This window comes from Talpa occidentalis, unplaced genomic scaffold (genome assembly GCF_014898055.3).
Source record: "Talpa occidentalis isolate TD23 unplaced genomic scaffold, MPIMG_talOcc4v2.1 talOcc4.4, whole genome shotgun sequence".
Taxonomy (NCBI): domain Eukaryota; kingdom Metazoa; phylum Chordata; class Mammalia; order Eulipotyphla; family Talpidae; genus Talpa; species Talpa occidentalis.
This window is the reverse complement of record NW_023604295.1, coordinates 141,135,530-141,162,984: the sequence shown is the minus strand read 5'-3', so window position 1 is coordinate 141,162,984 and position 27,455 is coordinate 141,135,530. Positions and strand designations below refer to the sequence as shown.

General features: G+C 37.1%; 1 protein-coding gene across 1 annotated transcript in view; it reads right to left on the bottom strand.

The window, feature by feature from the left end:
* TENM3 (teneurin transmembrane protein 3) overlaps nucleotides 1-27,455 on the bottom strand; it is a 2,290,771-nt gene that overhangs the window by 1,920,290 nt on the left and 343,026 nt on the right. The window contains exon 4 of the mRNA XM_054701057.1: nucleotides 23,339-23,375. The gene's annotated coding sequence lies outside the window, so the exon portion shown is untranslated. The remainder of the gene's footprint in view (nucleotides 1-23,338; nucleotides 23,376-27,455) is intronic.

Genomic DNA, 27,455 nt, shown 5'->3' with positions numbered 1-27,455 from the left:
AATCTGAGGTTATTTCTATTTACCCTGCTCTCTCCAATGTTAGACTCAAGCCTGCACTCAAATTCTCAGTGTTCTTCAAGAACTAATTGCAGACTCATGTTCTCTGTGGAGTCTTCCCTGATTTATTTCACTTTAAAATAACTCTGCTTATTTTGAATCTTGCAGCAAATGCATACCATGGTTTTTCCAGCATATTTATAAGATAGTACATTTCTTTCAGACTTGTTACATTCTTCTTTAAAAAAATGTAATATCAATAAAATAGCTGCACATTATAATGCATCTGATTGCAGGCATTTAATCCCTCAAATAGAGAGTTGGGATGGACATTGTCCCTCCACTAAATGAAGTTACATATATTTTTATATCCCTGTGGAGGATCCTTTCTCCTTAGCCAATATGTTCCTGTCCACTTTAAAGAGTCAGCCCAATACAGCCTCCTCTCTCTGCAGCCCTCGCTGATTTCACTCCCTCCTCCAGTAACCCCTGTTCTTTGCTGATCTTTATAAGACAGCGTGAGGCATTTTGTCCTGTACAGATCTACCCTCCTGACTATTTGTGTCCACAGAGTTCCTCGAAATTTGTATCATTTATTCATTTCTAAGTCCTCAGTAACTAACAGTGTTTATTTTATAATAGTGATAAACTGCTATTTGTGAAAAGTATGATTAGAAGAATGTTAGTCCTGACATTGACTCCGTGGTGTGATGCTTCATACACTTAAATGTTAGTGTTAAACACAGTGATAAATTGAAGGTATCACTGATCTCTTTGTCCTTTCATCAATTCAGTAAAAATGATAAAATTCATTTTGGTTAATTTCAAAGGAGTTACGTTGTCAAGGCTAAAGCTGAAGGAATAGGGAGGAAGAAACTAAACTGATATATTCAGAAATAGAGTTGAATAATATACTATTAACAGAGTCCACCACTAGTGACACGTTTGGATGTATTTCTACTATAGAATGTTCTAAATGTGATTATGAAAAATTCACCTTTTCTACCTTTGGCCTGTAAGGATGAATAATTAACACTTCAAAAAATACATGATAAGAATGAATGCAGAATTTATCTGCAAGACAGAAAATACTGAAGGTTGGACCATGGAAATCAATCACCTGTTCACATCTTTAAGAATGAATGTTGTAAAATAAGATACTATTTTTTAAACACAATGCAATGATGAATTTTAACACTTTGGGGAACTGGCACATTCTACTGGGTTAATACAACATTAAAAAAAGTCCTGACATCTAGCAATAGGCTAGGAAAAAAATTCTTAAGTTGGCCTAGGTTAGTGTTAAGTTATTTCTATGTGTGACTCAAGAATTATTGCAATCTCATTTGGATACATCTTAAAGCAGTGCTTCCCAAAATATGTTCCCCAGACCAGCAACAACAACATCATCTGGGAACTTATTAGAAATGCAAATCCTCATGCATCGCTAAGACTTACTGAGTCAGAAACTTTGGTTGTGGGGCAACAGATGTGTTTTAACAAGACCTCCAGATGATTATAGCACATACTGAAGTCTGAAAAGCATTGTGTTAGCTTTATTGAAATCTAAAAAATCCATAAACCAATATTCTAGCTCGAAATTCTGAAAATAAACAAAAGAGGAATGCTTTAGTCTCTGATATAAATGTTTAATCATAAGATATTCTTCTTACTCATCTCTTTTTTTTTTTTTTGTCTCTTTTCTTCCCTCATAGCTCTTTACTGCTTCATTTTCCTCATTTGTCTGGGAGGGCCCCAAAGGCAGGGACTATTTGTGCTCAGTTCTATATAGTTGGCATCTGAGTCACATGACTATTATTTCAGTTAGAAATAACTCTATTGACAGCTATTTTGACTTTTGGGATCATGTCTTCTTTGCTTTGAATGATTCTTCACCAGATGGTACTCACTTTTTTTTTTTTTTAAACTGATGCTGTTATCCTAATTCTTCCCCCAACTCTGTGATCTGAGAATGAGGAAAACAAGTAGGCCCATAACAATAACTCAACCTCAAAAACATTAAGTTAAATGAAACAGAGATCATGAGAAATATAATCCATTCATCCTAACTGCTGCCACTTAAATGCCTTTATTTTTTTTCAATTATTTAGTTTTATTTACTAACATAGTCCAGTAGCTTGTATTTACAATATTCCTGAAGATCTTTTATTTTTTTAAAATAACAACTTAGGAAATTAAGAAAAACACACAAATAACACTGAACTTCTAACTTTACCATTTAATAGACAATAAAACCAAACTTAAATATACATGTTAAATATACAGCTGCATTTGCATATGTGTGTATAGTCAATTCTAAAATGATTATTATGCTAATATGTTAGACTTATTTTAAATAGTAATATTTGGATAATTGTATTCTATTTATTCAGGATGTATAGTTGAAGCTTTTAGTTTATGCCACCTTAATAAATCCTTCTATTTTGAGCTTTTTCTTTCCTTTCTCTGTCCCGGAGATGTTTTTGCACGTCCTCCAGTTTTGATTCCTAAGTTGGGCCTCTGTTGAGATATCTGACAAGTTTACTGTTCCTTGGTACCAGTGACTGTGCACAGATGGATTCTGTCAGGGGAGAAAGAATCCGACAGAATCTGTTCTCTAAGTCTCACTTTATAGATAAACATAGTGCCACCAAGACATTAGCTAGAAATAGCAGAATTTTCCACTACCACAATACAATTTATTCCTACAATCGAGACACATAAGATCATGAACAATGAGCTTTTGTTGTTGTTGTTTTTGTTATTTTTTGTTTTTGTTTTTTTTTTTGGTGGAGGCAATTTTAGTATGCTAGTTAAAAACCAAGAATTTAGTTTGAGATAGTCTTAGCAAGAATCCTGGCTCTGCAGTTTACATGTAACTTTTAGTATATTATGTAACTTTAATAAGTCTTATTTGTATTCAAGTCTGTTAACAGGGATAATAATAGTTCTTACCTCCAACTTCTATGAGGATTGAATGAAATGACATATTTAAAATACTTCATACAGCACCTTACACTAGAAAGCACTTAATTAGTGTGTTCCCTAGTATAAATATATATTGGCTTCTGTGTTCATCTAGAGAAACAGCAGGTTTCTGGGGTGGGGGGTGGGCTCACAATAGAATAGGCTAAGTGGATAATAGATCCATTATTTAAAACATATGGGATTATGCCATTGGAAGGGAAAATGAAGCTTAAAAATCTGTACATGTCAGGTTAACTTAAGCCAACAGGTAACTGTGACCCAGGGGTAACATTTAGTTTCTTATTTCAGTGCCAATTCAAATAAGTTGGTGGTAGTTAGCTAGAGCAACTGGTTGTGAAAGATTCTCAGGGTAAGTCTAGGCATAACAGGAAAAATTGTTAAGATAAATGGGTCATGGCCAAGAGAACATTCCATGGATGTATGTCAAGATTTCAGTGCAAGTGAAAGACTGGTCACATTGAGAGTGTGTTTGTGTGTCTGTGTGTGTGTGTGTGTGTGTGAGAGAGAGAGAGAGAGAGAGAGAGAGAATGTTCAATACCAGAACACTAAAATGCTTCCTGATTAATATGATTTTCTTCATTAATTACACACAAAGGCTTCTGTGATTGTATCAGTGTAATTATCCACATTAAAAACTGTATTTACTATATTGGAATCTAATTCTCTATTAAAAGCAATACTTGTATTTAAAAAGTTGGATTTACCTGAGGAATGAATTATATAATATTATGTCCTATATTTCTTTTCAGATAAAAGCATAATTCATTTCCCCCTAAAGTTATCTTTCAATGTTCTTTGGGTGACTCAACTAACAGGTACTTAAGTAGACTTCTACATGGGCAAATTCTGATGGAAGTGTTTTACACAATTCTCTGATAAGCTACCATGGAGTCTGAAACCTATGAATGTATTAGTGAAGAATAAATTGTCTGAAATGTATAAAAATATATCAACTGGGCAATAGACAGCTTTATGTATGGCAGAGCATATAAAACTTTCCCTTCAATTATATTTTTTTTTTGGTATTGAGCCTTAATGTAAAATCAGACTGTTACATAGATTAATTTAATGTAATTACTTAAAATTTGTTGATTTTATAAAATAAAATAAAAATATTTAAAAAGGTCCAAATTTCTAATATAACCTTACATTAGGGAAAAAAATGATGAAATTTGGTGAAAGGTGATTTTATCAAAAATATTTAAGCAGAAAACTATAACTTTATCTGAACTTCCTAATGATAAGAAAGTTTTAGAAACTATTTTTATAATATAGAAAAAAATCACCTACTCTTTTCGTAGATATTGTCTATGACAATTTGGATACATTTAAAATATATATCTAAGGATAGGAAAACTTCTTGCCAAGGACACAATATTTCTAAAATGTATGTTTGGCTAGAATGCTTTTCACAGTGGAATCCTGGTACTTCAAATAAATCAAACAGACTTGTACATTAAATCATTTCATGATTCAGATTTTTAGCAAATACTTTCAAATGACTTATTTGCAATCCAATGCTACCAATAATTCCCTAACTGTTTATGCTCCGACTGCATTGTGCACACTCATCTCCCATAATTTATCTTAATTGGCTTCATCTCACTGTGGTATTGTCAAAGATCTGTTACCATAGAGATAGCTTCAAGGAGCCAGGAGAAGGCCAAGTGGGATTAATCTCTTTGCATTACTTCAATCACATATCCATACCACTAGAAAATAAATAAATTAATTATGCTGGCCAAATAGCACATGGCATCCTTGTACCTAAGGGGAAAAGTTAATCTTTGATTTTTGCTTACAAGGTTCACAGTAGTTGTAGTGCTTGACATGACTTTTGTTTTTCTTTTTATCTGTAAGAAAACTCCAAAGAGGGCCTCCCCTGGTGGTGCAGGTGATTGAGCGCTACGCTGTGAAGCTGTCTGCAGCCTCTGCAGCACTGGTTCGATCCCAGCCGGCCGGTGAGGGTCCCACATGGCACAACAGACCTCTCCTGTTGCGCCCACTGCTCCCCTCAGCAGTGTATTTCATCAGTCTGCCTGTTATGTGCCCCACTCTGTCTCTGGTGAATCCTCTCACCCTCCCATGCATCTGGCCTGTACCTTGGTTCTTGTATAAATAAATAAATAAATCTTAAAAAAAAAACAAACTCCAAAGACAATCTTAAAAAAAAAAAAAAAAACTGGAATTCTAACATAACCTAAGTCAATATTCTATCAGTTAACACATTTTTCCTAGGTCTTAAGATGCAGTGTTGGTTATAATGCATATTGATTGTTCAACCTCAAGGAAGGTTTTGATAACGAGAAAGATGAGAATGCGTGGAAATGATAGTAGGTATTCTACATCTTTCAGACAGAAGGCGGCTTCTTGTGGTGTAAACATGGACCCCAGACTCAGAGCATGCTGCACATGAACTCCCTCAGTGCAGGAGATTTTTTATTAACAATATACTTGGCACAGAGAATGGATTTCATGCATATTTGTTGAATCCATGGAGATATTGATACACAACAAGATGAATCACTGAACAAAAATGAATCTGTCCGATCCAAGGATGGGGGATGAGTAAACAGCAGTACTTAAGGCGTCTCTCACCCCTCCACCCTGCCATGCCCAAATATCATGTCCAGTTCTCTGTTCCCAACACTATTAGAAAACCCATCTCAGATATCTAACCTCACCATAATATCCTATTATCTTATCCTCCTGACACACACAAAGAAATTATGCAAGTCACAATTCTGGATGCAATTTAGTGACACATTTTTGACTATAATTTATATAAAGAAAAATCTCTTCTTGGCATTATTTCTTCTGAAGATTCCTGCTAATAGCACTAAGTAAAAAATAATTATAGGGCCTCCCTGGTGGCGCAAGGGATTAAGCCCCACACTGTGAAGCAATCTGTAGCCTCTGCAGCATGAGTTCGATCCCCGGCCAGCCAGGGAACAACCCACATGGCACAGCAAACCTCTCCTGACTCACCAGCTGCTGCCCTCAGCAGTGTATTTCAGTCAATCTGCCTGTTCTGCTCCCCACTCTGTCTCTGATGAGTCCTCTCACCCCCCGCATCTCTGGCCTGTGCCCAGATCTTGTATGCATAAATAAATAAATCTAAAAAATAATTATTATAAGTGACAGGGAAGTATTATTGCCTTTATTTATAAATCATGGGGTTACAGCTCACATGTGACCCTCCGAATAAGCAAATTTTATTGATTCCAAATCACACATTTTTCCTTGTATACATATTTGGTCCCTCCCTCCCCATTTGCTTGTTTCCCCAGCTAGTTAGTCTTGTGTAATGATGCTTTCACCATGGCAATATTGACCACTTCTCTCAAGTATGTAAAAATAAATAAACTCAACCAACGATGGGCTGCAATTGTGTCTCCTTAAATCACGGTGACAGGATTACTGCATTTGGCAACAAACAAATAAATACTCAGTTGCTTTTATTGTTTGCCAGAGCAAAGTCATATCTTTTAAATGAGTGCATACTGTAGTTAAGGCATTAAATGATGGGCTATAAAGCATGCACTGCCTGTCATTTATTCCTGCTATATTTTGTGTTTCCTGGATACTTGTTTGATGCATGGGATGGTCTGATGGTTAGTATTGATTCATTCGGTTCTAGCAGTAAAGTCATGAGATTGATAGAGTAAAGGCCTGAAAATTACAGTTTTTTGAGCTACATTTAAGCTTCAAGTAGGAGGACTTTCAAAGAAACCTGAGAGCAGTAATAGGGGTCTTTTTCTTAGGAGTGGAGTGTGCTTTGAAGGGACCATATCTGAAGCTGTTACAATGTGGTGCTTGAGAACAGCTATCTGGGTTTTGTTTCACAGAATGAGATAGCAGAGAAACCTGGTGAAGCAATTTCTAGGGGACTCTTTTAAAGGTTTTTTTCCCCCTGTTCACAAGGCAATAAAAGAAAAAAGGCCAGAAGGAAGCCACCTCCACAGGTTCAATTGATAGATGCAAAATGCCCTGGGAAGTGGTTGGATGTATACAGAATCTTTTTCTGGACCCTGTGGGTCTCAGTACCAGCAGCTCTCAGTTGCCAGCTCCATGGGGAATGGCATACTCTTAAAACACACAGGGATTCTAAATAAGAGCTGTTTTAATCCTGTGGATAATTCAGTTTTGAAGTGATCAATTGTCCACAGTATAGGAACAACTCTCAGAACTTCTCAGTAATTTGATATGTTCTCCACACAGAATCCTGCCATGGTTTCTGCCTCAGTGCCCCAGTGCTGCTAGAGCACATGACGTGACCCACGTCATGACCCATCAAGCTATGTCTGTGCCCTGAAACTGGTAGGCTGGGATGTGTCCTCTTCCGTGCTGGCTGCCACACTGTTCAGTTTCTGAGGCAGAGACTGCAAGCACACCTGGGTCTCCCAGCCATGGCTTAGTTTGCTTTCAAGAAATTTTACACACACAAACACACATACATAATTAAATATATACACATCTATAGTTTTATGTTTTATGTATGTATGCAATTAGTTAGGAATATGACATTTAAGCACATGCTTTGAATCACCAGTGTATCAACAATATTGATGCAGTGAATTAGAGGGGAAAAGTACAGTATCAATCATATACTAGCAGATAGTACAAATTTAAGTAAAATGTAAAGTAGTATCGTTCTCATAAGCTCCTGCCATAAAGAGAGGTAATGACAAATTAAGAAACTAAGTGAGCTAACATACAAAATCTAAATAGGAACAAGTTCAAAGGTGAAACAGCATAAACAGGAATGAGTTCAAAGAATACTATCCTGGCAAATCCTTAATACAATGGTGTTTGCTACATGGGGCATTTGCTTCTGTAGACTGAGGGCATCCAACAGGGTCCCCACAATCCTGCTGATATTTGAAAACCTCACTGCCCCCCAATTATTCTTCATTTATTTGCCTCTAACCCCCATATTATTGGAGGGATTATCTGAAACCCCAAAACTGGCTCAGTGTTGGAAAAGTCTTCAAGTTCTCACCCAACTGATAGAAATTCCTAGGGAAGACAGTGTCTGCTTGTCAAGATTGTTGTGGAGAGAAATATGTTGTAAATATCCTAATCAAAAAATTAATGTAGAAAAAAGTCAAACTTAGAGAAACAGAGTAGATAAGTAGTTACCAGGAGGGTCAAGGAAATAGGAAGAACTGGGTAAAGAGGCAAAAACTTTCAGCTGTCAGATGAATAAGGTCGAGGACCTAATGTATAACCTGGGAACTAGAGCTGATCACACTGAACTGCATAAATAAAATTTGCTAAGAGAGTAGAACTTAATGTTCTGGCCAAAAAAAAAAAAAAAAAAAAAAAACAAAAAAAAAAGTAAGTATGTAAGGCGAGGGTAAGATGAGGTGATGGATGTGTTAATTCAAGAGAAGAGGGAAATCCTTTCTGAATGTATATATCTATCAAATCACCACAATGTACACTCTTTTAGAATGTTATATGTTAGCCATATTTCAATAAAGCTGAAAAAACTAAATTGTTGGTTTTACCCGATAGGTAATGAATATGAGGGTTCTCTGGCAATGCCTTTATCACTACAAATGATGGCAATGCGCATGGTACAATGTACACCACTGATCATCACAGTGAGGTGTAAGCAGAATTTTGGGTGTGTGACATGATCCTTGGAGTATAGTAAGAAAAGTAGAACTCTTTTTTTAGCATCATCATTTTTGACTTTCTATGTTTATGAATATTTTACAAGGCACAGAATATATTAGTATAAAATACATGCAAGGGGTTTATAAATATATACATATATGTTGGGCATGCAGTTTTTAAATATTTTTACTAATTGTCCCGGAAAGCTTGGTGAGCGCTGCTAGCATATGCATAGCCCGTGATTTATATCAGCTCTGTTCACCAGCCCATGGGCAAGCTGAGAAATCTACCAAGCGTAAGAACTGTGATAGGTTCACCGAGATTAAACCATCAGATCTTGAGTGCAATATGAGCTCCCGATTACTAACCAATGTACATATTAGGAACCCTGTGTGAAGACTTAATAAGCAGAAAATATAAATTCTTATTAACCATCCTTAATTTTTGCACCCTTTGTTATCCCAAATCATTATCTAACATGTTTATTATCTATTATCTAACATGTTTAGATCTATAACCTTATCTCCTAGGTCGAACTTATACATCAATTCAAAAGAGCAAGCCAGAAAATTGCCAGCTTTTTCTAGTGGGCCCCATAATGGTTAGATCTCATTTGAACATCATCTGGCAGTTTACACAGCGTTTTCATATCCATTATCTCGTATAATATATTGCTCACGAGTCTTCGGCTTCCTGGGATTCCTATTATCCAAATTTCTCAGCAGTAACTTTGTAGCTTTGTGCTTTTATGGCTATGTCTTTGGGTTTCCTTCTGTCTTGCCCTTCTCTGTGGATTTTCCATTCCTAAAGGGTTATTACCATACTTTCTAATCTTAACTATTTTTCTCTCTCCCCAACCCCCCCGGCACATGCACAGCACACCGCAGCCAGTTAATCTACACTTATTGATGGTTTGCTTCACACTCTTCAATCTGACTTCCTCCCAGACGAGTGCTGGTCTTACGTAGGCGACTCCCTTTCTTGTGTAGAACTTTGCTTTAATCAAATGCCTCCTGGAGTCCTACAAAGATTTTTCCTACTCTGCATTACCTTATTTGTACTTTACACACTCTAAACCAGCAATGTCTTCAACAATATATGTACCTGCTGCATACACTTCACTCATAGCCACACATTCAACTTTTCTCAAAACGTTTATCCATAGTGCTTCATTTAAGAAATTATTAGAGAATGTGTAAGCCCATAGTTTATGTTGGTCATGAACTCTATTGGCAGTAATCATGTATTCACTTAACCTATGTTTAGAGCATTTGACAAGAACAAGCAAGCTAGTTGGTACAGACCTTCAATGCAAGAGGGCTAGAATGCTGGAAAGGCTAACAAAGTAACTATTTCCAAATAACTATAATACCAAGTAAACCGAATGAAGTGTCATGAAAGGAACTTTTAATATGCTTCCAAGTTGAAAATAAGAAAGAGTACATTTAACTAATGCCGACAAGTTCAATAACAATCACAATGATTCATGAAGTTCCCACTTGCTCACTCTTATTAAAAATTAAATTAATAAAAACAAGGAACCAGTCCCTGTGTTTTACGAGCATATAATGTTTTAATAAAAACACTTAGGGCATAAAGAGGAATGCGTATTAAACACAAATACAAATTAAATGTTAAAAGTAGTAGCAGAAAAGTGAAAGTGATGAAAATTTAATATTTCTCAAGCTACCCCTTATTACTTACAAGTGATTTAGAGATGGGAATGCTGCAGACCTCCCAGAACAGTAGAGAGTCATGAAAAATGGGTAATATGAGAATTCTATTGCATGGAAGCAGCCTTAGCATTTTGTGCAAGGCGATGTTAGGGGTTTGGAAATAATGCCATTGGTTTCCTTTAGCAAGATGAGGCTCCCACATCCATAATTCAACTTACCTGTTCATTCAATTATAGTGATTCTGCTGAGAGGTGTGGCAAACACATTCTCCGCAGGAAACCATAATGACAACAGAGAGAATGTTCTTTAAAAAAAAAAAAAAAAGAAAAGAAAAAAAGACCTGCTTGCCAGCTCCCAACACTGTCTCAAAGACTGCCTTCAGGGACACACGTTTTCATGTCAACTCCTCCTACCCTAATTTTTAAAAGTGTTACCTGGCCAAAATTTATGGCACAAAGGTAATTAGCACATACATTTTAGCTATTTAACTTCAGACAGTTAACTAGAATTTATGACTGTTTAACATTTCATGATTGGATAGAAATGCTTCGCCTAGCTCCCTACCACAAGTGAGCCATTGACAAATGAGTTCTCCAAAGTGTTGTAGAGACACATGTGCGTTCAGAACTGTACAGCGAAAAAAAAAATCATTAAGTGCTTGGGAACTGGAATGCTCTGGTTTATAATATTTATGCCTTTAGGGTACAGAAAAACTGGCCAAAAGCCAGTTTCGAAATAAATATTCATTGTTTCTACCCTAAAGGCACTTCCATCATATTTTACTAACATGATGTTTAGAGGTGGCATTATAAAGGTTAGACCCTAATGAAGCAGCACTTTTATCTTTAGAACTTCCTAAAAAAGGAAGAGAAATTAAGAATGTGCATTTTGTTGCCTAAGTGAATCCAGAGTCCTCAACATGTCAAAACAAATAAATACATGTTCATTACTTAGTCAAATTATAAGAATGCTGATGATGCTCCAGATTTTGTAGGGCTAAAACTAATTATAAAGGTCAACATCCCTTTGAAAGCATATGTACATCTATGTAAATAATCTGTTTGAAATGCCATTATATAAATAATCCCTAAAATATTTTTTGGAATTTTTATTTGAGAAATTATTTCAAAATGTCATTCTCTTAAAGTTTCTGAAGTAATTGAATATAAACTTTTCAGTCAGGCCCAATTTCAAAACAAAATCATTCCTACTCAGGTAGGCTATCACCTCCTATGCTGTCCCCTGCTTCCATGGGGGTTTATATCAAGAGAGGGGCTGGGTCAGCAGATTCATAGAAATAAGCATATTGAGAATGTACATGGTATTTCACGAGCTGCCTTGCTCTGCTTCCACACCGGGTGCATTAGTGTAACTCTGTAGCTGAGATCACAATGGCTTTCGTGGAGGAATGTATTTTTCCAGATTTGAAGACTGACATCATCATGAGCAACTGAACTCTCCTATAAAATTGTCTTTTGCACTACCATCAAAGACAATTTTCAGCACCAACTGGACCATAGATCTGAATCTGTCTGACATTTCCTGCATTCTCAAATAATACACAAGGGTGAGACCAGAATAAATTTCAGGGAGCTGTGCAAGTTTTCCCGTCGGACAAAGGGAACAATATATTATGTCAAAATTTTGATACGTGTTTGGTCTGATATGAAGGTGTCTTGATTTATACCTTTAAATAATAAAGTCCTCTGTATTGCAAAAAGATAAATAGCACTCAAAAAGATAGTTGCATTAATGATAATATGTATGCAGTCAAGTATCTTCAGTTGTGAAAATATATTTTCCATGTCGGTGCATCTTACACTGAGAATTGGGTAAATTAGATAGGAACACAGTAGTTCTCGGATTCTCAAATCAATTGCTTAAATGTAAGAGACACATATATTCTATTATCAAGCAGTTAATTTGGACACAGGAGGAGTTTACTTATGTCTGGCAAAAAAAAGAAAAAAAATAGTGTGGTTGTTTTTTTAATCTTGTTTTCCATGGAATCAGTGGTTTTATTCCTGAATATTATTATGGGACATATAAATAATGTGACAATTTAATAACTCAGAGTTTTAATATAATTAATATAAAATCAAAATTAAGACATAAGCTCAACAAAAAGTTATTGAGTAAAATGATAGGGCTAAATCCATTCTAGTCATTACATGATGTGAAACTCCACCTCCGAGAAACTTAATATCTAGTTGGAGGCTCAAAGGAAGCATGATTTCCAAATAGCAATATTATAAATAATGAAAAATGATTGATCTGTCCAATATCTGAAATGTGGGTTCAGAGATGGAAACCTAGCTAGAAGTTTCCCTCTAATAGAGAGCAGGAAGAATCATAGAGGGCAGATGAAAATGAGAACTCTTTTCTGGAGCAGAAGGTCCTGCTACAGAGTTGGGGATAAAAGTTTGGAAAGACTGGGTCCTCCCTGGTGGTGTAAGAAGTTAAGCACAGTATTGTGAAGCTGTCCACAGCCACTGCAGCATGAGTTCGATCCCCAGCCAGGGAGCTACCTACATGGCACAGCAGACCTCTCCTGTCTCACCTGCTGCTCCCCTCAGCAGTGTATTTTGTCAGTCTGCCTGTCCTGCTCCCCACTTTGTCTCTGGTGAATCCTCTCACCCCCTGCATCTCTGGCCTGTACCCCAGTTCTTATATGCTTAAATAAATAAATCTTAAAAGAAAGTTTGGAAAGACAGCCTGAGAAGAAGGAACATTAAATGTCAAGCAAAGACATCTGGACTTGAAAATAATGGAACATTGTCAAGCATGTGTAGACTGGAGGGGATAAGGCCCCCCTAGTGCAGCCTGAGACCAAGAAAATACTAGAAATATTCAAGTGAAATAAGTCACCAGCAGAAAGACAAATAAAGAAATAACACAAAATATAAAGAACATAAAGAAATAACACCAAAGAACAGAAAAAGAACAAAGCAAACCCTTGCAATCTGACTGCAGGGTTGAGGATACCAGCGTAGTAGAGTGGAAAGTGAGGTGCAAACAGGAGAAGGAGCCCAAGGGGCTGTGGTCAAAGGTCATCCATGCTTTTGTAACAGCAATGAAGGATTTGTCTCTTTTTCTGTCTCATTTCTTCTATCCTTAACAAATTTGGTTTTCTTACATTCTGAAGGAAAAGAACATCAGCAGGAAGATAAAATCTGAATTGCTGACCGCTAGGTGAGAGCAACACCAAGCTGGCATCAACCAAGACCTCCAGACGCTTGTGTTGCAAGCATGGACATGCTGACCCTTGCCTGCTCCCCCCATCCAACCCCACTGTAACTCTAGATAAAAACCCCTGCCCTCTGCCCAAGAGCAGGATGGTGCCCTTTCACACAGGAGTCAGCTGCCCTCCTCAATTTGTCAACAAATTAAACTGCTTTCCTTCACCTCAAACTCTGTTTCCTTTTATTGACTGAGGCAAACCTAGACCAGCATTTGGAATCACCTTGGTGGTAGGCATGATGTACATTTAAACTGGTTGGACTGAGACCTCTAAAACAGTGCTAAAAACCAATGTGATCACAATCTAAACTTAATTAATTATGAAAAATATTTGGAGACTTTTTTTTTTTTTTAGCAGTGGAAAGAAAGATGGTGTAATTCTATTAGAAGACCATAGACAAAATGGTTAAAATGAATGGCAGAGTTGAGATCTAAATGGACAAGATGAGAATCAGGCGTGACTTTAATTAATGTTATTTATAAGGAATATTTTTTACAAAACATTTAAATCTTACATCTAACCCTCTATTGCAGCCTGAGATCAAGAAGATACTAAAAAATCTCGAGAAGATCTTTCAGCACAGAATGTAAGAACTCTTCACACCTTGCTAAGCTCTGGTCTCAAGTTGCTCGGGAATTTAATCATCTTCCAAATTCCTTCACTGCTCACAGTGAAAGGCAAACTTGCTCCTCAAGTTTCCTTTGCTCTCTGTGAAACAACTTCTTGATTTCTAGACACTGTCGCCAAGATGTATGTTTTATTTAGAGACCATAACCAGTATCCTCATTTTCAGCAAAAATCCTGGGCTATTTTCAGGAAATAAGCTATACTTTAACCTCCACACCTCCTAACAGCTAACTGAACATGTGGAAGAACTAGTTTAGGGAAAAGATAGGACTCAATCCTGGATGAGTCAAATCCTGAATGGTAGGATAATAACCAATATCTAGCATTTCTCAAAATTTAGTAATGAGCATGCCACATGTATCAAGAAAAATTTTCTCACAGATAACTAATTTTGACTAAAATTATTTTGATTTTAATAATATTATCTATGGATTAGCAGAAATTTAGCACTCATAGGAGTAAAAATCCCAAAATATATAAATAAATAACACAAAATATAAAGAACATAAAGAAATAACACCAAAGAACAGAAAAAGAGCAAACCAAACCAAACCCTTGCAATCTGGCTACCAGTGTAGTAGGGTAGAAAGTGAGGTGTAAATAGGAGACTCAATTATCACCTGTTACTGTACTGCTGAGTTTTAGAATGGAGATTTTCTTATAAAATCAATTCCACATGGCTTCACTATTATTTGTTGTGGAACAGTATCTTAGAATTTTCTATGTTCTAATGAGCAAAGCTTTGGTTACTAGAGCTCTCTGAGATTCAAATGGCTTTAATTTTACATTAGCACTTACTTAAGTGATTTCTTTCCCACCCCCCCTGCTCTCCACCTGTAATTTCTTTTCAATTATAGTAGTACAATTTGAAATTGCATGGCTCATGATATTATAAGGTGGTTAATTAGGATGTCATTAACATCAATATAGCAACTTTATAAAAGATGGTGCTTGAACGAAACTCCATAGGTAAATACTTACTCATAAAAGTTACATAGAACACTCATGGAGGCCTGAAAGCAGCTCTAAGTATAGCCAGTTTCTAGAAAAAAAAAATAAGTTTATAGGAAAACACAAAATCTTTGAATGCCACAAGGAGGAAAGGTATTTTAATTGTTTTTCAGGAAGAATGATTACTTTTCCTTTGGTTAATCACAGGTACATCAGATGGGAGCATATTTCCAAGAAAATGATGTATATAAAAATTTCACATTTTCCTCATAAGAATTGCTACCTCCAAACACACATTTTCCCTCAGTGAGAAAAGTATTTATACAACACTCCAGATTTTCATTTTGTAAGTCTATTCTTTCTGGGCTTTTAGCCAAGCAGTAGGCAAATGCTGATAACTCTGGTGACATTTTTTTTCCTTTGTATCACCTAGGTCATTATTATAGTCACAAATTGAACATTTGTGGCATGTCAAATTCATAATTCTGTTGATCATAAAGACAAATGTATGAATTTTTGTTTTACTTATATTTCTACTGGTTCAGTACTTTGAGAGCAGAAGTTGGGGATGGACACTTACATGACCAAAGTAACAGACACCATGGCCAGTGGTCAGCCTTATATTATTTCTGGAACATAAGACAGAATCATCCAGCTCCTGAAGGATCATGGAGTTGCCAAAGGGCACCACTTATTAATTAATTCTGCAAAACCTGAATAGGCTTTACAGCTTTATCTCCAATTACTCTTGGGTATGTTGGATCCTCTCTGCAACTCTGTTAACTCCTTTAGGAAAGTCTCTATTTCAGCCAACCTAGTGTGATGAAATCTATTTCCTGTCTGATCTCCTAGAAGGAGGCTAAAAGGGGCCTGGCTCTGCTAAGCATTAGATCAATATGGAGACACAAAGAACAAAGAGAGACACATAAGAAACAAGCCTGAGGGTGAAAATAGTCAAATGGATAGCAAGTTCTGAGGTCACACACTGAGAAGTTAGCCTGAGGTGCTAACTCCATAGGGCAAAAGAGGGGTAAAAAGTCAGAAAGAAGACCCAGCCTTTGCATCCTGAACAGGGAAGAACTGGGGTTAGAGGTGAAGGAAGGCACACATGCAAATTGAGGAGTTTCCAGTAGACTGCCCTTCACTGCATTAAATAGTCTCCTGGTCTCAGGTGCTTCTAGGCTCCACCTGGTGTGGTTTCTAGGCCTACAGGCACCATTTAGACATCTCAACAAAATGTCCTATTGCTAATTAAGAAAAGTGGGTTGATGACCTTGTGAGGAAATGAAACTTAGAAAGTATCCTGAGGAAATCACAGGAAACAGAGAGCCAGTGTCTCACATTTTCAAGCAGTAGGACTTAAAAAAAAAAAGACTGCTAGCCTGCTTGAGGTTATATGAATATGAGCCCAAGAATGAAGAAGAGAGAGAACTTCTCTGATGAGAAATCTAATAATAAAATGCCACTGGGGAAGTACATTTACCCATTCAGTTCTGGAAATGCAGCCCGAGGGGGTGCAGACAAATGCAGAGGTGCTCAGAGAGGCTGGACCAATTTTGATGAAAACTGGAAAACAAAGGAAGCAGTTGTGGTCACGTGTGTAGCATGAACCACTAGGAAGTGGTGAATTAATACTGACAACACAAAAGGAGGATGAAGGGATGCTACAGTGCAAAATCAAATGCAGACAATACAACCATTTATAAAGCATAGTGGGAGTGTATGTTCTGGCTGTTACAGGGCAGGGAGAGGGGCACCCCAGAACCCTCAAACCTGCCTGCTCCAAATAGGGTCTACAATCCACCACTTCAAGACAAGACATACTCCAGGTGTATGACTTTTCATGGGAAGGAACTTTAATGTGATTAGTGTGCAATACAGGAAAGGGGAAGAATAGTTTCCAAATTAAGCACCCAGAGTTACCGATCCCTATGTGGGTAAATGTTCAAACAGGGTTGGCCCCAAAAGCAAGGCCTGAAAGCTTGACCCAAGTCAAAACCACCTTCCAGTGGGGACCCATAGAAAAGGGTCAGAAACAGCCAAACAAGTCTGGAAGGAAAAGAGCAAAATCAAAATCAAGATGAAAGCTGCCATTGTTAACCTCCCCATGGGTCTCTCACCCACATCTGTGTCACCCAGTCCAGGACCAAAAGGCAAGCGCAATTTCTTCACATGTTTCTCGGCTCCATGTGCCTCCTCCAGGTCTCCTTCTGGCTCTCCATCCTGCTCCCTCCTTCCCCAGTCTCCTCTCCAGCTTCTTCTCCTCCCTCTTCAGCGCCACCCTCACTTGGGTGGGACGGAAAACCTAAAATCTCCCCTTTTCCTGGGGATCACCCTTTTACATGGCTAGAAACAGATGGCACCCTCACATCAGGACAGTTCTCAAATGGAATAGGGAAGGGATTGTTTGCAAAGACGCAGGTGGATGTTGAAAAAACTTAAGGGACTCCACAGGAAGACACTTACTATCTCCGTACAGCAGAGACCTGGGAAGGGGCTGTTTCTAGAACCTGTAAGAATTCCAGAATTCCATGGAAAGGTGCTTTGGCAGGAACTGAGAGCTGTGGTTCAAGTTGTTTAAAGCAGTGTAGGGGAGAGGGAGCCAGGACAATTGATAGTTGGTCTCATGGTCTCCTGTGCTGCTCCAAGCCTTCTCCCTCATTGAACTAAAAGAAGCGAGAGGACTTGGGGACCTGGGTGTCCCTGGGAAGAGAGAGCAGGCTGGTGAAGCATATATCTAACCAAGGGGATGGACATAACCTCCATGGGAAAAGCTCATTTTTATATGTAAATGCATGCATTAAGAAATGTGGTAGAATAGATTGAAATGCAGTGGTAATTATCTCAAGAGTTGGTTGATGGCTGGTTTTTTTGTTTTTTTTCTTTAAATTCACCACAATCTATGAGCTGCATTTGCTACGGTTTCTACAACGAACATTTCATCATGAAAAGAGAAGCTTACCCATGCTCATTTTATTTTATAATTTAAGTTCTCATATCTATACTTAATTTCAACATGAAGGTTTCACACTGGCTGTATTTGTTTAAATGAAGAAAATTAATCCTTGGGAATTCTCAGAGAGTAAGGCGGCCTGCACAGCCCTGAATTCCTTTCTGAAATTGAGTAAGACAAACTTAATTTACTTCAAGGTAAATGCATAAAAGTGAATGACAATATGTAGGAAAAAGGGATGAATGTGGAGTTTTATTTTATATAGAATGAAACTCACTAAAAACTTTATCTCTTTTTTGCTTTCAATATTTACTTGAAACAGTGATCTTTACTTGAAACTTTAGATCTCATAAATATGCTAATGACCAAATTACCAATGAAAATATGTCAAAAGTTAAAAGGTAAAAAGAAATGTAGGACTCGATTCAGAATGAAAGCACCAGGGCTCAAGAGACACCTTCATGGTCGCTGAAAATAATTGGGAGTAATGATCGAAAAATAAAAGGGAGAAGTATCTTTGCATAAGGTAAGGCAACAAATATCATCTGATGTAGGTTTTAAAGAATGTGTGCGAGAGCGGGCATTCTAGATATAAAGAAATGAATGCCTGGGAAAGGGTTGTTTCTAGAACCCAGAAGAGTTGTCTGGATTTTTCAGTCTTCTGGGGGAATACTGAATGATGAAAAAAATGAAGTACATTCACCAAAGTTCACTTTATAGCTGTAATCCTCCTAATGAAAGCCACATCTACCTAACTTCTAATCATATAATCCTAGATAAACTCACTTCGTGGACAATTTAAAATGTCCCTTATGAATGACCTTTCCTTCCTGAGCAGTTAAACTTAAATGTGAATTTATCAAATTTAGTGTAGAATTACTGTAAGAAATAATCAAGAAAGCAAATGCAAAACATCCATTAGACACACTGGGGAGAACTTCTTCATGACATGGAATGTTGCTAATCTTTGATTCTGGGAGGCAGACCACTGGAATTTTATAGTTATGAGATGAAAGGACAGAGATGATAGAAGGTATTTCTGGAAGGAATAGAACCCAGTAGACAGCCTTCAATCATAACTGAAAATAAACCAAACACCGAGATAAAATCAATAAATATCAAAGATTTAAAATTCTTTATCATTAAAGAACTTGGAATGACATTGAAAGATAAATTAACATTTTCTCAGGAGAAGCCACTGTCTTTTTTTTCTTACCAGAATTAGCTGTGACCAGCAGAATGTAGCATGCAGGGTCTTCTGTGTGCTCAAGAACCTTAGCAATATCATATATACATTCCATTATTCAAGCAGAGATTTCTTTTTAAAATGAATATCTCATTTATCATCTGTAAACTCTTTTCATTTTTGGCTTTTTGCTATAAATACATATATTTTCTAATCAAACTCCTTGTCAACACGGAGTTTATCCTGGCAAGTAGCCTGGAGAGAGTCTGACTTATTGAAAAGCTGAGTCACTGTACCATGTGCGTGCATTTTGCTTGGTTTTCTTCTTTCTACTTACTTATGTATGAATAAATCCATAGAAGGAAAATAGTATTTGCATTGCTCTCCTGTGATAGAGTAATGTGGGCATCACTGCACTGAACTTGTTGTTTCAAGCCCTAGAACTAACCCTTCTTTATTCTGTATACTTTAGCCAAGCCACCACTCCCTCAATTTCCTGATCAGAAACACAAGAAGTATTAAGTATACCGTCCAATCTTGACATAATTGTTCGGCAAAGGTGCATGAACATTTGTGACAAGTAAAACAAGATTAAAAAGTAAGTTACTATTAAAGTTTTCAAAAGAAATGAATCCAATATGTAGGGGGTTGGAGAAAAGCAGAGGACATTTAAAATAAAAAGGAGAAAATGAGTTTAAATTTTTCATAAGAGACCTGGATATAAAACGAAGACTGTTTGAAGTTTTTTATCTGCAATGGGTTGGGGAGGGGGGCAGGGAGAGAATAAGAATATGAAGCCCAGGACACAGGTACAAGTTTTACAGTGAATACAGAGAGGCAACAGCCCTACATTTTATAGTTGATAGGGCTGCCTGGGATAGACTTTTGGCCTCAAATTATTCCCCATGCCACAGAAATCATCATATTCCCTCACATTTAGGTTAAGCCATTATAGAAGCTCATTAAAATGTAAATATACCTAGGAAGGCTATTGAACCATTTTCAGCTATTTAACTATCCAATTACCCAGCAGTGTTTTAGAGAAAGGATTGCAGTGAAGATGTTTTCCTAGATAAAAGAATAAAAGCAGCAAGAACAGGGTCCTTCATCTCCAGTATAGAGTGAAGCAGCTATCTTAGAACAGCAAATATTCTAAGAAGGGACACTGAGGGAAAGGAAAGCAGTATTTAAGATATGTAAAGAAAAGAATTACTAAAATGAAAGTCGTTTTTGCTTCAAAATTGCCTGTAGGGCAATCCTCTGAGTATGTACTGGGACTTCACCCACAGCATATAACATCCTTACAAAGAGTTTAGCAAATTACTATGCCTTCATTTTCAAAACATCAATTTCCCATCAGGTCAGTGCACCCAAGGCTAAGTTTACATACACAACAGAAATAAAAAGGGAAAAGTATACCATAAAGTTATAGTTTAATCAAATAAAAACAACAAGGTATCTGTGGTTGTGTATACATAAAGAGACTTTAATTCTTAGAGGAAAGTAAGGAATCTGACAAATTGTTAGGGGGAAAAGGCTGTCCTAAAGCTAATTCCATACAGGCTTTGTGGACTCCACCCCCACCCCAGGCCAAAGCCATCAGGATATTGGGAAAGACAAATCCCATCACCACCAAAGGGAAGGTTTCTGGAACCTGAGGGTGAGGTTAAGCAGCCAGGTTTGGTATAAAACCAGACATGTGGGCTTTGGGGGGGATGGCTTCCCTTTTGGCTCTCTGCCAGCTCACAGCACAGCACGGCCAGCTCTCAGAATGCCATTGGGTCTCCAGGTCTGCGGATTGGGTAGGACACATTAAAGACTTTATTTCCATATTTTCTCCCTGAGTTGTACATTTCCTCATTTTCCTTTCCCTTGTAAATAAACCTTTTATGAACCTTTTGTGTGTGCCTGCAGTGGAGTATTCATAAGTCCCTTTTAAGCGTGCGGGTGAGGACCCACAGCCAGGAACCCGTTTTATATCGGGGCTGCTCTGTTAACATTTTGGTACCCAACGTGGTTTCCAAGTTACACCTGTGGCTGAACAGCCCGCTTTCAGCATCTTTACAGCAGTCTAGCAGTATTAGAAATATTTACTCAGCCTGAAAAATTATAAAAAGATCTCAGTGACATGGAGTAACTTGTCTGAGGGTACACAGCTGGCTGGTAGGAGATGGACTTTGGTTTATAAGTTAATTTTAATTGACCACAAAGTCTGTGTTCTTTTCACATAGCATTTGTATGGAGAGAGGAAAAAAAAAAAAAATGAGCAGGGCTTTTGATATCTTTGTGCAATGTACTCTGAACACTGACTATGATAACCTATATTACATTGTGAAAATTAATATGGGAAACCTCATTTAAGAGTGGAAAGGCCTGAAGTGGGGGTTCTCCATACCATCACTTGCTGCTTTTTGGAGGTTCTAAACAGAATATGCCTTGCATTTTCCAAGGTCTGTTGGATTTCTTCCAAGGACAAAGCTCGATTTACATAACCCAGCAGGAGGAAAGGGAAGGAAGATTTTCTCCTCACCAACAAAAACCCAGCCAATGAGATGCTACAACCTACTTTTTTTTCTGCTCCAATAAACTTTGGCTCAAGACAGTTCTCCCTATTTCCTCCTAAGGCCTCCTGGAAGCTAACTTTCCTTGGTCTCTTCAACTCAGCTGTAACTTACTAGTGTTTACTTGTCCACACTACCAATGCCTCTGCTACTCCTAAATAAATTTACTATTTTTACAATTTTAAGCTAACTTCAGTTTATCATTTGTTTTTAAAGTTGTTTACCTAGCTCAATTAAAAAAAAAATAAATTTTCTTTGTGATTTTACCATAGCTAATACTAGGACAGGGAAAAATTGGTGAAGTTTGCTTTTGAGGATTTTTTTTTTTTTTTGATCACTTGTTTAAGTTTTATGAACTTCCACCTTAATAGCACAGGGCTTTTTAAAAGTAATGGTGTTGCTTCAGTGCATTTCTTTGTTCATGAAATAACTGGGTATGATGGTTTTGGTTTTCATACTATCCACCAGGCTTAATAACATTACCTGAGCATGAAATCCAGACCATGTAAAGAAATATCTATTTTGCAGAGGAAAGTGTTATCATTTACAAATTGACTGATCTTAACAGCGTAATTACACATACAAGCTACTCAGTTACTACAACCGACTGCAGGGTTTGAAAACCCTAAAGACAATGAATATCTCTATTGACAGCATTCAAAAGTACAAAAATAAAGAAGTAATGACAGTCCACCAACAAATATAAACAACTGAGACATGGTACCAAGAACAGTAATAGAGATTGATGTTTGCAACAAAGGCTAATGAAGGGTGTCTTTTAAAGATATGCACCATGGATTTTTAGAGAGACAAAGTCACAGTGTTATCCCTGTACCTTGTAAATAATACCTCTTCATGTATCAGTGTCTGACTGAAATGCTTCGAGACATAAACTGAGAAATCAGCCCACAATGTAACCATTTCCAGCTAAATAATAAAGTATAAAAGACACAAAACTCAAACATCTAGGTTACTTTTCAATCTCATAGACTTCTTGAAAAATTAAATACTAAACTGAGTCAGTGATATCATTTAGCTCATAGACAACACTGTTATTAAATTCAAGTAAAAATAGTTTTAGTGGTAAATATTGCCTTGAAGAGACAGCCACTTTTTTAACTTTCAAATGAAGGAGGCGATTCTCTAGTTCCAACCAAACAAATAATGAAGAAACCAAAATATCAAACGCTGTAGCCATAACCCCAAGCAGCTAGTCTTTCCAAGAACACTGTCAAAACGCATCCAGAACTGAAATAAATGTGACCAAACTAAACTGTGTTCTTTGCATTTTTCAACAGGTATCTCTCTTCAAATCACCAGGTTAATTATTCTTACAAAAAGAGCCAGTCTGTTTTTTATACATAATGTCTGCACCATGAACAATAATCTTGTGCTTAATATAATTAATTCTAAATCTCCTTCCCTTTGAACAACACAGCTGTCATCCATGGGGCTTTTAAATTAATAGGCTCTTCAAAGTTATAAATCAGAGGCCATGATGATTTTATATAATATTTCTTAAAAGATTCTTACCTTTTGGAAGGGAAACACACTACCAGCAGCAAATTGCCTGTTAAAATAAAACAGTCATTTATTGGTATCCAGTAAATAATGTAAAGAAAGATACATTGCAAAATTACAGAGCAATTTCAAAAACTTTTCTTGTTCTCATTTAATTACTTTTTTACTAAAATTAAAACCACTTTCTTGGTTGTGATAATTACATGCTTCCCTGTTCAATGCATGTGCATTGAAACACAAAAGCTAATGAGTTTCATGTCTGAGAGCAAAACCAGAAATACAGCGCACACAGGTCGTGAGTGCAGTTTCCATTTCCAGCAGCTCCCATTCACTGACTGGAACGAGAAACGCATGGATGAGGGTCTTCACCAAAAGTTCTAAGGCTTAGGTATCAGAGAGAGTTTCAATTTTGCAAAATAAAAACAAAATACCACTAGGTAGAAGTTAAGAATACAAAATATACTCTTTTCAAGTACGACATCAGATATTTGAGTTTTTTAAAATATAATTTTCTCTGAACTTTAGTCTGAGGGATTTTGCTTACAATACCTCACACATATCCCTAAAATGAAACTAAGTCACGCAAAATGCACCAAAGTTCATACTTAAAACAATCTGGCTTGAATCAATATAATGTTTCATCCTAACTAGTAGCAAAGGAGCGTGATGCCGGAATTTTGTAGGGTAGGAGAGACAGAGGAAGAAACTCTTTGGAGGGGACTTTCTTTTTCATAGGACCTGAAGTAGCTTCTTCAGAAGTGAAAACCAAAATATCAAGAATAATCTCCTCAGGAACTTGGCTTGTTTTATATGTGAGACTACACTGATGCATTTTTTTCTACTGTCTATATATGTCACAAATGATGACATTCAGGTACCTGAAAATATAGGAAAAAATTTATCTCAGTAATGGATTTTATCTAGTAACAGATAGTATAAATAGTATCCATTAGGATAAGTTCCAAAGGCTTACAAAATTGATAATATTTAGACACTAATTTGCAAACAGAGGTAGCTCCATTTGTAAATTCATCTGAGTTCATCTGAGTGTTAAATTGTCAGGATGGCAGAATCACTTCTTACTGGAGTCCTAGATTGACTCTCTAATAAGATTTAAAAAGGGGAAGGGATGTTTAGTGAAGGGTGGGGTGCTGGTCTGATGATTTTGACTCCTTGGAATAAGTTGTGCCTCTGGAAAGACCTTTCCCTCCTGGCACTCTACCTTCTCATATTACTCTGATCTGTTCTGTTGAAACATAAGGTCAAAAATCGCCCTCTTTGAGGGTGTCTTTGTAGCGATGAAGGACAAACAGGACTATGTGTAAATTAAAGGATGCAATTTTCATCTGTTCATAGAGATGATTTTTAGATGCCTTTTTGATTTGATATGAATAGATATAGTCAGGGCAAAAAATTATCAATTTTAAACCTGTTAATTCCTAAAAAATAAACAGTCCTACTTTCCCCTACTACAGTTACATTTCCACGGTTTCTCATGCTACTATCTCCTTAGTTTGTTAAGGATCTTCACCCTCAAATTGCTGTTCAAGCACCCAAATCCACCCTATACCATTATCTACATAGATGTCAGAATATTTTTTTTAAATAAAGCAATATAACTGAGATCCATGTCACTTAAATATTGCAGTATTTTTCTTGCTATTTCTCATAGAAAGACTAACAATCATTGATATGGCTTCCAAGGCTTAGCCCTACTGATTCCTGTAGTCAAATTTCTATTAACATCATCCTCTTTCATCATACTGAAGACACTGGTCATTTAGTTGATCCTAAAATTAGCTGCCAGGCTCAGAACCTTAGAGAATATGAAAATTTAAAAAGCCCCTTTCACCTCTATAACCTGACCAGTCTTAGATCTCAAACATTTCTTCCTCATAGAATGTCCCTGCCTAATATACATTGGGTCTCTTTGGTAGTCCAGCAATGAGCTCAGTTTTCCCTTTCAAGAATTTCAGAGAGAAGTCTGGAGCTCTGTTTAGTTCTCCTAGGGATACTGCCAACTAACATTTGTTTTTCAAATTGGGAGAATTCTGAGACCAAAAGAAGGCATGTCACAGGCCAGATGCAAGCAAACTGAGGGTGACCCAGGACTGGTGTGGCCAACTGGTCACCCACATCCTGGAGCAAAGTTAGCATTTTTGCAGATGCTAACAAGCTTAAGGATGCCTGACTTTGCTGAGAGGGCAGCATGCAAGCAACCGTGGAGTTCAAAAGCTGGTAGTATATAACATGTTACACAAAGTTAAAGTGTAAGTCATCTTCAGTTCTTCTATATTTTTAATCCACTAAAATTAAACATTACCTAATCTTAAAGTAAAATCAATATAGTATGCAATCAACTTACCAGCTTATCAATAGCTGACCACAGCCTGAAACAAAGCCACTGCTCAGATACTATCTGGACTAATTTCTGGGCAAGACATGAGCTCCCATTTCCCAGGGTCTTGATTTCTCTCTGCCATCAACACATTCACATTCGTCAGTTCATTTCCAACCCAAGACAGCAGCAGCTGCATTTACTCCTGCACTTGAATGCCCTGATGATGGGCTGGATGTGAGGCAGGCAGCAGAGGGGTAGACATTCAGCACTTCTAAGCATTTTCTACCCTCTTTGCAACCACATCAACAAAACGTCCTCCTTGAGAATATATTAGTGTGAGGCATGAGTACAATTTAGTGTGAACAAGAGAGCAGACCCCTTTTCAAATGAATTCTCCATAGGGATCGGTAAGTGATGAAGAACAAACTGAGTTCAAGGTTACGAATGTCCTAGAAATAGACCATGTTCCCTTTTATATGTTATATACTCCTTTTGTGAGAATGTTTTTTGTATGTATTGCATGTACGCTATTGGGTGTGCAATGCTATTTTTCCTTTCTTGGAGGGTGAGGTGAAAATGTGAGTGCTGAAGAAGGAAAGGATTAATTAGATGGTATTGAAGGGATACATAAAGGCCAACGACTTGGGGATTCTGACAGCCTAGCATAGGACTAAGTTGATCAGTTTAACTTAACACAAGGTAGACTCAGGAGGAAGACATGACGTAGGCTCAGGGGTCTTCTGCTGTGCTAAGATGTTTCAGCTTCTTAAACTGAAAGATATGCAGGAACCTCAAAGGAAAGTTGACATCATATTTCTGATTATGATGATCGCGTTGGCAGTATGGCGGATGGTTGCAAGGGTTGGAACAGGTTGTTAAGGGAGTTGCAGTTATCCATAATTGACATGGTGACAGACTTACTTAAATAAAGTCAATGAGAGGTTAAATAGGGAAGCAAATCCTGAGGCATTAAGAGATATAATTGGTACATAGTTTGACCATTTAAGACAGATTTACAGAATATCTTCAATTTTTGGCTTGAGCGACTAAAGCACCAATTACAAAATCAGAGAGCATAACACAAAGAAGGGTAGATCGTTAAAGTTTCAGATTTTTTTTTTTTTAATTTTAGCAAAAAACTCAGTAGCAAGGACTGAACTCTGATATTCATTACTCTAGTTTACTAATGGAGGAAATCAAAACTAAGTTATATTTTCTATCTCAAGGTCACATGGCGACTATGTAGTAGAACAAGATTGTGTTTCAAAATGCTTGACTTCGCATTCCATTTCCAGTATGGAACAGGCTCTTTGGCTTTATACATGCAGATCTCAACTACCACATTTCTTCATCTGTAAACAATGATATCTATCCCTTTGATTATATGAACAGAAGTTGTGAAATTAAGGTTTAGTAAATAAATGCAGAGGTCTTTCAAGGGAACATTTGAGTTTCCCTAGTGCAAGATCCTTTTGGAACTTCAATTGATGGGAAGCTACCTTAATGGTTAAACTGCCCATCCCTACCATTCCACATTGACTTCACTTAATTAAGGGACCAAAACCATGCCCAGGTCTATGCTGGTGAGGACAGTGATATGGAGCATGGAAATGAGCAGATGGCTCTGAACACAGAATTGGCTATCTAGCGAGACATTTACTCAGAACTTTTTTTCATTTCTTTCTGTTTCAGGCAGGCCTCTCTAATATTCTTTTTATGTAGGATTTTTATTTGTGCATTTCATGGTTGTTATGTGGATCTGTGGCTGCTGAACATGCAGGATCTTAA